Source organism: Podarcis erhardii (assembly GCF_964252035.2).
Source record: "Podarcis erhardii genome assembly, chromosome: 8".
In the NCBI taxonomy this organism is placed as follows: domain Eukaryota; kingdom Metazoa; phylum Chordata; class Lepidosauria; order Squamata; family Lacertidae; genus Podarcis; species Podarcis erhardii.
Window position 1 is genome coordinate 54377851 of NC_138499.1, and position 6027 is coordinate 54383877.

A 6027-nucleotide genomic window follows, 5' to 3' on the forward strand; every position below is an offset into this window, starting at 1 on the left:
AGTGGTACCTCGGGTTATAGACGCTTCAGGCTGCAGACTCCGCTAACTCAGAAATAATACCTCGGGTTAAGAACTTTGCTTCAGGATGAGAACAGAAATCGTGCGGCGGCGGTGCGGCGGCAGCAGGAGGCCCCATTAGCTAAAATGGTACCTCAGGTTAAGAACGGACCTCCGGAACGAATTAAGTTCTTAACCTGAGGTACCACTGTATTTCAAAAGCCATCAACAAGTAACTGAGGGACAGGGAGGTTGTCTGGGCAACACAGAGCATGATGTCACACACACACACACTGTCCTTTTACACAGGGTGAGGGGGGTGTTGACAAGGTATTCTGTGAACAAGGAGGAAGTGGGAAAAACTCCATGTAGCATAGGCTGGAGGAGGCTGAGTGCCATGTCTGAGGAGCAACGAGGGACACTTGGGGTTTAATGTTTTGCACCCCCTCCACAGGCTTTAGGTGTAAATATGTTTAGAGTAAACCATATTTCTTAGAGGCAGTAGTCTCTGCTGTGACTTGATTTCCCAATGGAAAGACAACCCTGAGTAAGCGCCTGGAACCTCATGGAAGCTTGCTACTGCTTGGCAGAGATTTTGAGTGCTGTGTAACAATATTCATTAAGGAGTAGGTGATTGGCAGGGCTGGTTCTACCATTCGGCACAATGAGATGACTGCCTCAGGCGGCAATGTGGAGGTGGTGGCAGTTCCCTGGCTGTTCCTTCCAAGACCCCTGGCTGTACACTTGTGCTGGAAGATACCATATGCTCTGTGTCCTGCACTAGCCTGCTGCCCTCAGGCGCAGTGCAGAATGCTTCCCTGGGCTCCTTTAGAAGGAATGGTGGGAAGGAAATCTAAATAATCAATGTTGCCAGTGTTAGGATTCAGTGTCCAGTCCGGCTGGTTTCTGTTTATGGAATGAGGGTGAAGATACCATCTTGTTCTTCACTTCAAAAAGCAAAATGCCTTGCACCAGCCCTAGTGATGAGTGGCAGCAGTACAGGGGTACCTCGGTTTAAGAACAGTTCGGTTTAAGAACGATTTGGTTTACAAACTCTGCAAAACCAGAAATAGTGTCTTGGGTTGAGAACTTTACCTCGGTCTAAGAACGGAATCTGAATGGTGGAAGGGCACCGGTGGCAGGAAGCCTCATTAGGGAAAGCGGGCCTCAGTTTAAGAACGGTTTCGGTTTAAGAACTGACTTCCAGAATGGATTAAGTTCATAAACCGAGGTACCACTGTACTGCTTTTCAGCAGATCAAGCTGATGAATACTTTTCTGTCTATGTTGGTTGATAACTCACAAGGAAAAATTCACAAACACAGAGGATTAAATATTTACTTGTCCAATGGATAATGCCTTAATCCTGAATAAGAAGCTTTCTGAGGACACCTAGTAAAAATGTACTTTATCAAATACAGCAATTGATTTGTGTTCTAAAACTTGTCTATGAGATAACCTAGCACTTTCCTCAGTCAATAAGGGTCAAATATTTTTGTGTTTGCTAAATATTTTCTAGTACAAAGAGCCAAGGCAATAACATTTCTCCTTTCTGAGAGCTTAGTGTGAGTGCATTGTATCCAGCTAAGTCATTGTCATGGTAGACCTGACGAAATCAATGTACTGGAGTTAGTAACGTCCATTGATTCAGTAGATCTACTTTGAGTATGATGCAGTTGAATTCAGTCCATTGTTTGCCAATGGCAGATGGAATGTTTATAGTATTTATTATTTCATAGATTTATATCTTGCTTTCTATTAGAATCTTCATAGCAGGTTTGTATGATGCCCTTACCTATACCATCCGTAGGTCAGCTAAGATGCGGGTGATTTAGGAAAAAAGTAGCACAGGACTAGAAAGTAGTGAGAATATTGCTGAGGGGGTTGGGCTTTTTAAACAAAATGGAACACAACCTTGGATAAATGGATGATGTGACAGTGATACCAGAAAGGTAAACATGCCCCCCCCCCCCCCCGTGTACAAAACTGGAGTTCAAAATGTTCAAGGAAGTATTTTGTTAAAATATTGCATGAAAATTCTTTGTATTTCCAAGTAAGTGTCTGGAAAATTAGACAAGTATCCTAATAAAATCAGTACTCCTTTACTACCATTGAGGAACTTTTAATTGCTTCTTCTGTCATTATGCATAAGTGTAATATAGCAGCAAATAGCCTAATTATTTAAAAACGAGTCAGAGAACATAAAAACGTTATAATGGCAGAGGATAACAAATGCAATTTCCAACCCATACACAGCATAAATGGGAAAAAATGAGAATTTGAGGCTAATTAAGATCAGCATACATTGCTTTGAGGACCAAATCTACTAGATTTAAATTCTTATTACACGAAATTAAGACAATAATAACCAGTGTTAATGTTGCTTCTGAAAAATAATGGTATGACTGTGATATTTCTGGAATGTGATACATATTTGTATGATAAGAAAACAGTTTAAGCAGTAGGCTTTGACTATATTGTTCATTTGAGGAAGCCATAAAAATCTGTATTAAGGGGCTTGTATTGCTGGCAGATAGCCTCCTACTAAAGCTCATTGTTCAGGACATAGACCTGTATTTCAAGGCTACAAAGACTTGATGAGGACCTGTTGACAGCGGATGATGTGGAAAACTATTCCCAATAACACATGGATTTTGCCATGAAATCATTCTACACTGAAGTCATTTTATAGCAGAAAAATTGTTATGCAAATTGACTATCATGTTCGTTATGCAGGTGCAGAGATACAGTTATACAAAGTACGGTATTTCCACCCTGTTCCGCAGTGGAAAGAACCACCACAGAGGCTTGCATAAGATCGATAAAAGCAGTAATAAATAAGACAATTCCTGCTTGCAGTCTGAAAGACACTGCACAAAAAACACAACACATGCCTTGATCTATTCATTTAAAAAGTCAAATCAAATTAGTATGAATAAAGCCTGCTTGAAGAAACATTTAGGAGAAAAGACCCCCAAGAATTCTAAATACCTTCAAACTATAACTATATCCACCACTTCATTTTTTGACTGAAAGCACTGCAAAAATATTCTGCAACCTGCACTTCATCCTGCCTCCTGTACCCATATTTTTATCTTCATAAGAAAGCACTAACTTTACTGGAGTACACCTTGATATATGACTCTCTCTTTTTTTGGTACTACATCCTCCCCCCCCCCCAATTATCTTCCACTTCCTTCTTTGCTACCAAGCATAAGAAGTCTATTTGTCTAAATGTAGCCTCAAGTGGTCAATGCTACTTCAGTCCTGCTTTTTAATAAAATTAAAACAAAATTCACATCACATTCCAAACATTCCACATTTATCCTCACACTCTAACCCCATTGCCCCCCTGTTGCAGAAGCCCAAAGGATGTCATCTTTCAAAAGAGGGCCAAGACACTTAATCTCAGGTTTATGGGTTCAAATTCCACATTGGGCAAAAGACTCCTGCACTGCAGAGGGCTGGACTAGATGACCCTCATGGTCCCTTCTAACTCTACAATTCTATGAAACCCATGAGAAAGAACTATGGTATAGCCCATATACGAGGAGTGGAGAATCTCTTTTGGGACTCATTATCTCATGGGCAACCTATTTTTTTTTGGGGGGGGCACATTCCAGTACAGTGGAACCTTGGTTCTCAATCTGTTCCAGGAGTCTGTTCAACTCCCGAAACTGTTCGAAAACTAAGGCGCGGCTTCCGATTGGCTACAGGACCTTCCTGCACTCAATTGGAAGCCATGGAAGTCACGTTGGACATTCGGCTTCTGAAAAATGTTCACAAACCGGAACACTTACTTCCGGGTTTGTGGTGTTCGGGAGCCCATTTGTTCAGGAACCGAGCTGTTAGAGAACCAAGGTACCACTGAAGTATGGTGGAACAACTGTTGTTGCTCTTACCAGTGTATAGTAAAAACCAGAGGTTTCTACATACACCCACACCACAAAGAGACATCTCTCTATCTAGCCTCATCCAAGAAGAGAAAAGGTATTGCCGCAGTTCAAGGATATATCCCAGCCAGGCAAAAGTGCTGGAGGGCACAGAGCAGGACCATTGAAGAGTGTAGCCTGTGGATAAGAGGCCTTGATGGGGATGATGTCTGGCCCAAGGACCAGATATAGATCTCTGCCATTCACTGCCAAGTACCATCAACAGCATTAAGTCTCATTGAAAAGTCTACTGGTGAGGCAGAAGGCAAATGAATAAACATGAGCCAGGGAGCATGGTGTGCGTGCCACACACAACAGAGCCGACAATTTCAGTGACCAAAAACATGACTTTCCAGTTCTAGCATTTTCCAGCAGGTCCCAATTTAAGATTCAATATTAAAAGCAGTTAAAACTGACCTGATGGACCTGACTTGCTTCTCAATATAATGTCTCCTTCGACAACAGGCTCAATGCCATAGCTCAGAGGTAAAGCACATACTTTGAATGCAATAGGTGACAGGTTCAATGCATGGCATCTCCAGCTAAATGGATCACGTTGCAAATGATGCAAAATGCTTTCCCTGCAAGCTGATGACAAAGAGCTAGATGTAGAAATGGTATGTCCTATATTAGATAGTTGCCTGTGTTCCTTACCCTCACCTCCCAAGTCAAACTCCATCCCCATGTTCTACTTCTTTCTTAACAGTGGTCACCTGGTCCACACCCTCAAAGTTCAACTTTCATTATCACATGTATTCACTTTCCCTTCTTGTCTGCTTAGTCAGACATGGGATGGCCCCACACAGAGTCACTATTTTGTGAGAGAGGTTCAAGCACTTACTGAAAATTTAGCACTCTGTTACTCTGGTGCAACAAATCAACTTTTCTTTTTAAAAAAGCAGACTTTTAGCAGTTAGGAGAGTCAGACATGCACTGAGAAGTGTGGGCTGAACAACTGATAAATGGGAAGGTTTATCAACACCACACAAGCAAATCAGGCTGAAAGCTCATTGCTGTATAACCAACCTACAAACAGATCAGAAGCCCAGTTATGGCCTAAGCCATGGGTAGGCAAACTAAAGCCCGGGGGCCAGATCCAGACCAATCGCCTTCTAAATCCAGCCCGCAGACGGTCTGGGAATCAGCGTGCTTTTACATGAGTAGAATGTGTGCTTTTATTTAAAATGCATCTCTGGGTTATTTGTGGGGCATAGGAATTTGTTCATATTTTTTTCCAAAGCAAAGTCCAACCCCCCCACAAGGTCTGAGGGACAGTGGACTGGCCCCCTGCTGAAAAAGTTTGCTGACCTCTGTCCTAAACTCTGCTTAAGCTTTATGCAAACAGATCTGGTTGTCTGAAGGAGTCCCTGGTCTACACATGCATTACTACCCTAATGAGGTGAAATATGCTAGTTCAGACTAGAGATTGTGTTTGTGCTTGTTTGTACCTTTTTTGAACACTGACCTACACAGACATCTTCCAGCAAGTAAAAAGCTAGCACACCAGGAGAAAGGTATCTTGCCACCTCTGTTTTAAACATCCAGGAGTTATTTATTTAGGAATACATTCATCACTGTGATACTCCGACCCCTCTTGAGACCTTGGACAAGCCCTGCCAGTTAATAGTTCTGACTTGGTAGCACCTCAACATGCAACCATCTCATTATGTTGTGTGTGTGATCAGGTGCGTAATTTCACCCACCACAAGAACCTTGGGAACTGTAGTTTGTGAAGAGTGTTGGGAATTTTAGCTCTCTGGGTGGTAAACCAGAATTTCCAACATTCCCCTGTGGGAAAATAATATGCTTTAAATTTATGGTACATATGAAGCTTTAGTATTGGAAGCTGCCCAGAATGGCTGGGGCAACCCAGATGGCTGGGGCACAAATAATAATTTAGCAGCAGCAGCAGCAGCATCCCACAGTAACATCCCTTCCCAGGCCACTTGCTACAACAAAACAAAACAAAAAGCCAGTCAAATCTTCAGCCTAGGGAAAAAAGTTGCAACGGCAGACAGCTCCCCGCAAGTTCGGTGCCCCCAACTCTCCTGTCCCAGCTGAGAGAGAGCGAGCGAGAGAGAGAGCGCAAAGTGCGCGCC